Here is an 11448-nt window from a genome sequence, read left to right on the forward strand (position 1 = left end):
TATATATATATATATATATATATATATATATATATATATATATATATATATATATATATATATATATATATATATATGTATATTTCTGGCTGCCCAATCACGTGACCGATGATGTCATGAATTTTATTTCTGTGGATCGTTTTACGTGCACATGACCTCAAAAAAATTCAAACTGATCGGATGTGGCATTATACATATGAAATTATGACGTCATTTTTTATGACCCGGTTAACGTCATTTTTTATGACGTCATTCACCATGAGGAATACTTGCTGAGTGCCAAGTTTCAATTTTTTCCTTGGTACGGTTTCAGAAAATGACAAGTCCAAAGTTTATCCGTTTTTCCAATATGACTGCCACGCAATGTGATCTATGATGTCATAATTATCATTAAAATATTCGACATGACTGACATCGACTTTGCAATCCACGTTCCATCCACCTTTACATCAAGTTTGGTATTTTCAGCATTGGAAGTTGAGAAAGGAGTTCTCTGATATATTATAGCCTGAAGTGGCTTACACCTTGCACAGGTGAAGTGAAGAGTTGATAGTCATTGGAACTTTTGACATTGTCTTGGGTAAAAATTTGGCCTTAGTGTTCTGGTGAGGGTTTTGTTGGTGAATACCTTGTTTACAACACAGACATCAATCATGAACCTTCAATCTCCTGTGATAACATGTCGCTCTCCATTGTTGCCGATGTCTCCACAAGAAACTGCGATTCACGTAGTCTCAATCTGAAGAAGTGTTACTGAATGTAACAAAGAAGTGACAATTGCTGAAGATTTGCGGTCAGAAAATAAATTTGGAAAGGTTTGTGAAGCTCCATAGGATAATGGCTTGAGTCATGAACATCTTACAAGGGAGGTCATTGGCACAGCATTTGTTCAGGGGTCGCCTGATGACTGTGGAACCGTGATCTGCTCTGAACACCATTTTGCACAGGATGATGGAGGTGTGCAATGTGTGAAATGACTCGTAAACAGAAAGTATTGGAGCTGCTTTGTGCATTGTAATCCATTGCAAGTCCTCCTTTGTCCTGCGAGAATCAAAGGATGGAGTCGAAAGAGATCGTAATTGTACGGAGAATGTGTCGAGGCTCCAATGAATCCGTTGGTAAACAGCAGATGGGCTGGACTGCTCAACGTACCTCTCATTACTTTGTTTCCTTAGGTTTGGAATAGACACCTCATCATATCAAGAAAAATCCTCAAATATCATCGAGGTTCTGCTCCTGGAAATATGCCGCGATAATGGAAACCAAGATCCAATGGAAAAAGAGGGTGATTGGTTCCTGGGCTTCGAAAAAAAAAACTCAGAGGAAGATCAGCGTCAGCCAGAAATAAACACATCACAATTGAAATAAACATGTAAAATATATATATAAAGCATGTGAACATTGAAATAAACATGGAAATAAAATAACCAAAAACAAGACCTTTATCTTGTAATTTTTTTTACAAATCATCAAGGGAGTTGGGTGAGGGTAAACATATTGTTACGGCTGTGGAAATTCACAGGACACCATTGAGGTCCGTAGTTCAGTTCGATCGATAAGTCCGTGTTCAGTTAGATTTCCCCAACGTTGTTTAATGGGTTTTTTCGTGTTACAGGGCTGTCTGTGATCCTTTGAGATAGTGTTTTTCTTTTCCTATTGCTATTTTGAACCACAACAACCACGATCGCCTCAAACCACAACAACCACGATCGCCTCAAACCACAACAACCACGATCGCCTCAAACCACAACAACCACGATCGCCTCAAACCACAACAACCACAATCGCCTCAAACCACAACAACCATGATCGCCTCAAAACCACAACAACCACGAACGCCTCAAATCTCAACAACCACGATCACCGAACCACCTTCCCCGCTACGCCAACTGTCGATTCCCTTCTCCACACGCCAAACCACGGCCCTCTCCGCTCATGTAAAACGTCTCTACGAAGTGAAGGAAACCAGAGGAGTTCCGTTGGTGCGCGGATTTTCCCGCCTGCTTTTCCCGTGCTTTGGTTTGGGGGAAGTGCGATTCCAGCCAGAGGTCAAAAGTGAAAAAAGGTGGTGGCCTGATTTTGGGGGAATGAATCTCCCTGGACCCTGTGCCAAGAAAGATTCTCTCGGCCCCTGCGAGGGGCGCGGGGAGGGAGACGAGAGGGCACGCCCCTTTCTGGGGTATTTTTCTGGATATTTGAAACTTAGTTCAGTCTTTTATTGATATTTCTACAAATATACTTCATTTGTAGACTGAATCATAATTCCAGTATTGGAATAATACTTGTGGAACATATGGAAACCACTGAAGTTTGATCGTGTTATTTTGTGGTTATAGTTGAATTCTATTTATGACTGTTGTAGTTAAAAAATACTCTCCTAAGATCCTTGGGGTATTATAAGAAATATCCATTCAGATGCTCCAAAAATTTGGATTTAATTACTGTAATTAACAATGTTGGATTTGGAGAAATAAAAATATAAAAATATTGAGTTTGAATTTTTAGTGGTTGTGAGACAAACTTGGTACCCTCATTGTTAAATTGTGAAACATCGAAGAAGGGCAAGACGATCCTTCACCACCTTGATCCAAAGCAGATCTTTCCTGCTTGGACAGGAAGGTACGAGATGGCATCCTCTTTCAAAATAATCTTGTCTTTCTGGTGTTAAAAACCTGCTCCGGCATAAATCCCTGTCTCAATTTGTTCCATGACCTGCAGTGGGTAGTTTTTAGCAGCATCATGTTCTGCCATGGTTGAACTGCAGCCTTCAGTCCCAGGTGCCTCATGGAAACGTTGGTAATTCTGCAATGATTCCCCCCCCCCATCACCGGTCCATTCAAAGGGGTAAATCCAGAATGGTTTCTCCTGTACACCGGTCCACTCAAAGGGGTAAATACAGAATGGTTTCTCCCGTACACCGGTCCATGTTTTTTTGTTTTGTTTTGTTCCTCAATCCAAACATTAAGCGCTTTTTACATCCTTTCAATAAAAGCTTCTCGGGAATGGAACGAGTCATTTGAGCTTTGCGGAGTGGGAACACATGCACGGATATTTGCCTCACTTCCAATGCACAATTGGTTCATTGATCCTGTTATGACAGCCCACAGATGACATACTTTCACCTCTAACCAACCTATCTCACATCTCTAGATTTTTTTGTGCAATGTCATAACCTTTCTCTGCCTTTTGATACAACTAATTTTGTCCATTGTTTTACGTTTGGGCACAATTATTATGTAATGTGTGTCTCTGAGATCGAGTAGATCTCGCATTGCAAGATCTCCAAATGTCATTTTCTGTTCGATGATGATTCTTTATTGAACAGAGCTTCATTCCACTTATGCTGTTCTGATGAGGACAATTAACGGTGCGTGAGAAACAGCAAAAGGTTCGTAACTGGAGGTAATCTTACACACTCGTGCAGACAATGACTCGCCTCAGCTCAAAAAACGTGATTTACCGAAATGAAATACAGTACTGCAACAACACAATGGGTTTTCCATGATTGGTCAAAACCCGCGATATTTGAGGGTTTCCTGTGAATAAAGTAGATAATTTTAATATGATGCATTATACGCATTTTTGTTTTTTTTTTGCTGTGCCTTTGGCGAAGTGATCCAGTTTCACATGCTTGTACTCAATTTGGACAACACCAACAATAACCTCACGTACTCAAGCATCAAAAGCTCTCCAGAGCTCCATTCTATTCATACTTCGCACACTATGTCAGATGACTTTATGAACAATAGACATCTGGCTTTGTCGCCTCTGAGAAGGAATTCAATTTTCGCAAAATTATGAATGAACAAGCAAAGGTACCCCGCTTTGGTGGGCAATGCCAGGTCTCCGCTCCCACCCCTCTCCCTATCTCATCCCACCTCTTCACCTGCCTCACCCCACTTCTTCACCTGCCTCGCCCCACTTCTTCACCTGCCTCGCCCCACTTCTTCACCTGCCTCGCCCCACTTCTTCACCTGCCTCGTCCCACCTCTTCACCTGCCTCGTCCCACCTCTTCACCCGCCTCGTCCCACTTCTTCACCTGCGTCGTCCCACTTCTTCACCTCGTCGTCCCACTTCTTCACCGTCCTTGTCCCACTTCTTCACCTGCTTCCTCTCGCCCCACCCCTTCCCTCCTTCTCAACCCCCCCCCCTGGAAAGATAATCATTGATTTTCTTGAAATAGATGCAAACCTGATAATCGATTTATTTGGGAAAACAATTCCTTTGGTTCCATTTGTTTCGTTCACCACTTGCCGAAGAAGAAGAACAACAACAACAATTCTGAAGAAAAAAGCATACATATAGTACCATACCATGCTGTTAAAACTGTATGTTCGCAACGAGACTCTTCCCCTCGACTATCCCAATGGGTTAGGTCTTCACCCCTTTTCCTCGGTGGTCTTCCTGGGCAGTGGATGTCGCCAACAAAACGCAGTGAGTAATAAAATGATCGTTTATTCCCGTCACCAGAAGAGAGGGTATTGCATTTCGGTCCGATTGTTTGTCTGTCTCTCTGTCTGTCTGTCTGTCTGTTTGTTTGTCCACACAGAACTTTCCTGTTTTTCTCTGCAACTGCTCGTCGGATTGAGACAAAAATTTTCAACTTTGGCACGACAACTCATGTAGCATATCTTAATGATAATTATGACATCACAAGTCACGTGGTGTGGCAGCCATATTGCATTTACCCTGAAACCTATAAAAAATACACCACTCAAAAGAAGTCATGGCGAGGGTCTGCAATCTATCATTGCTCTTTTTCTTGTGACCCTCACGGAAGGAGAGGGTCTTGCATTTGGGTCTGTTTGTTTGATTGCACAGAACGTTTGTGTTTTTTTCTCCACAACCACTTGTCGGATTGAAACGAAATTTTCACGATTGGTGCGACGACTCACATGGAATGTTTTAGTGATAATTATGACGTCATAGGTCATGAAGTGTGGCAGCCACATTGGAAAACCGGAATAACTTTGGACCTCTATCTGAAACCGCACCAAGAAACAAATTGAAACTTGGCACGTAGCAAGTACTCCTCATGGGGAATGAGTGTGATTTTTTCTGACATCATAGGTGCCTTCGTTATGACGTCATATTTGCACATGCAAAACGCCACATCCGATCAGTAGGAAAAATTTTGATGGTCAACTTGGTATAAAATGCTCTCTCTCGTCTCTCTCTCCCTCCCTTCTCTCTCTCCCTCCCTTCTCTCTCTCCCTCCCTTCTCTCTCTCCCCTCCGTCCCTTCTCTCTCTCCCCTCCCTCCTTGTTCTTTGTTCTTTCGGACTTGTTCTTCTTCAGCTTCTGCATTTCTTCTGCTATCACGAACGTTCTTCTCTTTTTCTCCCTGTTGGCAGCTTTGTTGTGCGCCTCGCATTATTTTACTGATAACCAAATAAATACTCTTTATCTTACTTGCAATGAAATAAACTGTACAATTGCTGATCCTCGTGTCATCATGAGCAGAGTGGTCATGTGAACAAACGAGTCAATTGTTCATTGCGTACAAGGCCTTGTGTTTGAAAATCTTCAAAATAGAGATAATATTGTTTTATAATTGATTTTTGAAAACATCAGAAGAAACAGTCATGTGTTTGCTTCGATTTTGTGGAGAAGTACATGGCCCAGCTCTGCGAGTTACTGAAATATTCGATGGAATAAGTAATAACAGCAAACAAACAAGGTTTAATTCTCATTAATGTGGTGATGTCCAATGTCACGACTCATATATTGTTGCGGTTCTGCAAAACCACATGCCTCAAAGGCAATGGCACCCAACATGCAGTGATCCCCAGGCAGTTATTTCGTTCGTCTTCGTGCACTTAAACCTGCCCTCATGTCTCGTGGATTAACGGGAGGAAGTGCATTGTGTGGGTTTTATGGTTAGGTCTATGAGCTCGTAACTATCTCCTATTCTGATTTCTACTCCAACCCTTTCCTTTTGGCCATGGTACAAAACAAGCAAGCAAGAACACACGCCATTCAAAATGCGATTGAATAAGCACACCACGATGCCTCCCGTGGCTTGGAACCACCACACTCCCTCCATGAAACACCACACACCACACCACACCACATCGTGCACCATTATTTCATCCAAATCTGCGTGCCAATTTTCAACCGGCATCTCACCTTGCTTCGCACATCGATCACCAAATCTCACCACTTCAACTACAAAGGCCTCCCGCACATGAGAAAAATATTCCCGTACCCCCTCGTACCACTGCATCGCCACAATTCGCCACTATACAGAGGAGTACCGCATGGCTCGGACTGTCCTCAGGACCGGGCGATGTGGGGCCGAGCAACAGACATGAGTTGCTCGACCGCATCTTGCAGGGGATGTCCCGGGTCGGCACACGGAATTGATATGACCCTCGTCCAGTCGCCAGACCATGGCAAGTTGGGCGCTGAGGAGGTGTCGCGGGAAGGGTGATCCAGGAGTTTAGTACGGGGCCCGGGTGTGCATTTTGGCAAATGAGGGGGGTCCGGGTGTGCATTTTGGCTTTTGAGGGGGGCTCGTGGGTGGCAGGGAAACTCTGTTGCGATTCAGCATTGGACTGCACTCGGAGCACGTTCAGGGCCAGGGTGCTGGTTCGAGGAGTATTCCCTATGTTGATTCATGAGCTCCGAACCGTATTAAACCGGATGGGCTACTGAGACAGGTTCTGGGGCCAGAAACTGTCAGGGCATGGTTCGGGCTGCTTCTACCCAATAGAGGAGCGGGATTCGGGTCATAGCACGTCGCTTTCGGGTCATGACCCCACCCTTCGTCCTGGGATAAGAAAAGGGAGAGCGCGGAGCCGTTCACCCTCTTCTCTGCTCTTCGTTGGCTTCACTTCATTGCCTCTTCTTCACTCACTGTTGGATGAGTCTCTCTCTCTATCAAGTGCAGCCTGTGTCTGCTGGTTGCATCATTGGTTGGGACGCAGCTATGCCACTGATGCAGTCTCCCCCTTACCAGTACACTGGTACTCATTTTGTCGACCTCAGACAGATGACAGGCTGAGTCAACCCCCTGGTGTATTAATTCAGTGGCAACAGGGCTTGAACTGAGGACTCGAGGATTCCAAGCCGCCACCCGAGCCACTGAGCCAACACCAGGCGAACATAAATGAGTGAGGTGCCACTTAAATCCACCACCATGGTGTGCTCACTGCCACGCCTATATCAACAACACAAATGGCAGACATTTTTCCCACTGCAAAAGGCCCGCCAGACGCTCCAGAAAGGGCCTAAAAAATTGGGCTGGCATAGACGAGCGAGGTACCACTCAAACACTGCATCGGAAGACATTGCCATGACTTTTTTGTCCACATTATCCTTGTTCGCATCACCAGTAGATTTACGAAGCCCACAGAGTAGGGTCCTGAAAAACAACAGCAGTTCCTCAGTGAGATCTGTTGAGCAGGTCTTCAGGGACTCAACAGATGTAGGAGTTGGTGATCTCCATTGAGGCATCCCCAGAATTTCATTTCTTCGGTGAACAGCTGCCCTCCTCATAGTGGTTTGGTGCTTCTCTTTCTCATTCTGCAGGTTTGCTTTTCCGTCATCTTCCGATAAAGCCGAACTTTACAGGAAATTCCCTCTACGGTAGTTGAACAGTGTGACGGATATTTTATCACCAAATTTCTCCTGTATTTTTCTTGTCAAAGCCTGTGTTTTATAGCTATCAATGTTCTCTTCTGTTTCTCCATTGGCAAGATATTCCACCTTGTACAAGTCAAATAACCATGAAACAAACATTGCCTGCCGATTTACTATCACCCTGTTTCAATAAATGCGGCAATGGTGCTGAAGGTGTTTGTGTGTAGCTGTCTGTTCGTCGCCTGTGCTGCCTGCAGAGGAGGTCCCTCGACCTTGAAGAATTCACGATGACAGGATTTGTGATACCGAGCCTCCTTTGCTATGAGATCAATACAACCACTGACTAATGATTTGATGTGCTCATTGGTACTGTAAGGGGCTGCTGCAACTATTTTTTCACACCCATCTTTTGTCTGACAACCTGATAGTGGCTCTACTTTCTTTACTGTCTTCCTCCATTTTGGACAGAAGACGCATAATCCTTTTAGCAAACCTTTTGAATCACTTGGTGGAAGAGAGCTTCATTCTCTTGTCGCTGGCTTTTTAGCAGGAAGTTAATCTGTGCTCTGACCAGCTGATCTTTTTAACGGCAGTGAATTTTTGTGGCATGGTTTTGTATGATAACATGCACTACCTCGGTCCGGTTGCAAATTGACTTCTGTTGCCACATCTCTGTATCTGTCTGTCTTTATTTGTTGCCCTACTGCAGCTGCTTTCTTGACAGCCTCCCATATTTTATCATCAAACTCTCTCAGGTTGGTCCCACCAGTAGTTTTGCATTTGATGCAGAGGGCCTGTGGTTGATCATGTGGCTCACGGTCTCTGTCACTCCCAGTATCAGTCTCCTGAAACACTACATGCATTGTACATTTAAGACATTTTAGTGCCACTCCTAAATGAATACAGCACATATGAAACAAGAAATACAATTGCATATGATGAAAAAGGGTACATTTAAAAAAGAAAAACAGCAAAATAATGACATTAATCACACATGACATACAATGATGTTTTGAAACCTCTTAGCAAAGCAGGAAAGTAGTTCAACCGAATGTTTCACAATTCTTTGATATAAAATTTGAAAAATTTAACATGGATTTCACATGAGTGCCCTATTAGTAATCTGAACATTTCCGATCTTGACTGTTAGGGACATCGCTATTATGTAACCTAAACGACAAAAGCCGAGTCTCATGTTATTAGAAATACATTGGAACTCCTTTGAAAATCTTGCAATGAGAGATGAGCCAAATTGGTATAAAAATAGGCCTTTGCAGCATATCATTGGAGCTTACCATTTGAGATCCAGAACCTGGAATTTCGTCCTCCATTTCTCCAGGATAAACAGTAGAATTCAGAACCTTCTTGACTTGTTATCTGCAGGAAACATGAACCGACATTTGTGGCAGGTAAAAACTCAGTCAACTTAATCTTGGAATGGTAACTGATTATTACAGTTTCTAGGACCCTCCATGCACATTGCAACCTGGTATCAGTTCAGAGACACATTTTGGCCCATGTCACACATGGCAGATAACCACATAACTGTACACATTCATATTTTACGTAAATTTAACTTGGGCTTTCTATATAAAGAAGAAGTAAATCTTCCTACACATTCTTGTTCTGTATAACTACTAGTACTAGCTAGGTTTGCTAATTTGCACAGGATAACATTTAGCCTGAACTGCATTAAAGAGCATTTAATGGGAGAAAAATGTGGACTAAAAATCCTCCACTTCAAAGCTTGTTCCTCCATTTGAATGTGGAAAACTTTAAAAACCTCGGTCATCGAAGTAATTTTTTTCACAACCCCTTTCAATATAAATTACAGAGAAGAAATGTCGTCACAGTAAATTGACCTGGTAAATTTTTGTAGTGACTTGCAAAGGTAATGATTTTCTGCTGCAGATATGAACAACAGTGGCCTATCAGGTCATCATGTGGTACAGGTATCTTGAGAAGTACATGTAACAGTCTGCAATAAATTATCGTGTTAACATAAAGTAAGTGACAAATATTCTTTAATTTCAGTTCTACTATTTTTAATTGGCTTGTTTATATTTGATGAACTAAATTAGATTGTTCTTTAATGGATGAAATATGTCACATAGGCCAAACAGATTATAAATTCTGCTAGGAAATTGCGGACAATCTTGTTTTACTTACAAGTTGAGAAAATCCCTCAGAGCTTCAACAAAACCAAATGTTCCATGCTGTACACGTCCCGTCCACTCAATAATTACGAGTTTGGTTCAGGCAGGGAAACCTAACAAACATAAATAACAAATTATCAGTTTATAAATCACTAAAAAATTAACATTATTGTAGCAATTATCTTCTTGATCTGTGATAAAAGGTAATTAAATATTGCAAATGTTCCACAATTCATACTTACAATTTTATACACGAGACTGAATGTAATAAATCAAACGAACAGAACAAGTCTCTTCAAACTATTTGTCACCATGCCACAGATAAAACATTCTATAATGGCACAAATTGATCCTGACAATAAACACCATTATTGATTTTAATGTTTTAAGCATACACTCATATGCTTAAACATTTATATACATAAATAGGTTATTTTATACTTCCCAAGGTGTGATAGATCATTAAAACTTTGTTTCGGCTGGTACCGACAATATCTATGCTGGCCAAGTTGGACCGCAGTGTCTCGGGGGTACATTTTTGGGCTGTCTGGTTCCGGTAGTGCAGCGGACTATTTGTCTGGCGTAACCCATTTTGTACTCTACGAACTCAACTTGTTCATTTGGCATTATTTTTGAGTTGTTCCTCGCTCGTCTATGCAGGCCCAATTTTATAGACCCTTTGGGGGGGGGGGGGTGGGCCTTTTGCAGGTGGAAAAATGTCTGCCGTTTGTGTTGTTGATAAAGGTGTGGCAGTGAACACAATGGTGGTGGATTTAAGTGGTACCTCACTCATCTATCTATCACCCATTTTTTGGCCCTTGGGGGGTCCCCCAGGTCGACACGCAGCGGGTGGTACCCAGCAGACTCCCATTTCCGTTCATTTCAGGTGACTCCCAACACACTTCTCCAGTCAGATATTGGTACAGAGTTCATCGAACCAAATGTCTCTGGGCTGCAGGTATAAATATACAACACTACCACACCTCCCACACCTGAGACACCAGCAGTGTTCCTCCCTCCTCTCCAGGTATCTTGTCCACAGCGATTCCGGAAGGTGTCTCGTGTACACCGCCCAATGAAGGTACGTTAATTATCACATTATGCGGAGGAATGAAAATGGTGATATTTCATTAAAAAATACTTTGTGGGACGTGAAACGCAGTTACTTTCTGCCTTTCGCAGGAATTCACCAATAATTGGAGCCTTTTTACAACACACCAAAACTCATGGAAAAATGATATGATGGAGGATAGAAAGTTTATTTACTGATTACAACGAGAGGGAAAGAAGAAGAAGAGTAGAAATATGCAAACAATGCAGGTTCATGCGACGTGCGTCACTGTCACCTTATCTAATATATAAAGCTGAGTTTGGATGTGTTGGTCTGAACAAGGTAAGTTTTCATGTTAATGAAAATACTTATGATTAATATTTAAAGTCTAATTTTTAGCCGCGTGGCGTTGCGAACATTGGCTCAAAGAGAGCTCCGCGTTGTTCTTCTTCTTCTTGTTGTTCTTCTTCTGGTGAAGACAAAACCTTCATTGACTGGTGGAATGACGCGGCTCTTGGACACATTTGTCCTTGTTAAAAATGTCCTTTTAGTGGAGCAGCAGAGGCCACCACAAGAGGGAGATACCCACACCAGCAGTACCACATTTTCTAATGTGGTTATTATTGACCACCTTCTATCCCTGTACATGAAAACCAT

At 42.5% G+C, this 11448-nt stretch overlaps 1 long non-coding RNA gene and 1 pseudogene across 1 annotated transcript; both read right to left on the reverse strand.

Annotated features, from left to right (window-relative positions):
- Window positions 1-862: 862 nt before the first annotated feature.
- On the reverse strand, window positions 863-8306 carry LOC147006924 (uncharacterized; annotated as a pseudogene).
- A 3-nt stretch (window positions 8307-8309) lies between these two features.
- On the reverse strand, window positions 8310-10423 carry LOC147006925 (uncharacterized). Its single transcript, XR_015054522.1, has 3 exons — window positions 9754-10423; window positions 8880-8961; window positions 8310-8429 (listed from the first exon to the last, which is right to left on the reverse strand). It is a non-coding gene; the product is annotated as an uncharacterized LOC147006925 (long non-coding RNA).
- Window positions 10424-11448: the final 1025 nt, after the last annotated feature.

This window comes from Eptatretus burgeri, unplaced genomic scaffold, assembly GCF_056783735.1.
Source record: "Eptatretus burgeri isolate ZD-2024b unplaced genomic scaffold, Ebu_testis_v1 Ebu_testis_scaffold_1110, whole genome shotgun sequence".
Taxonomy (NCBI): Eukaryota; Metazoa; Chordata; class Myxini; order Myxiniformes; family Myxinidae; genus Eptatretus; species Eptatretus burgeri.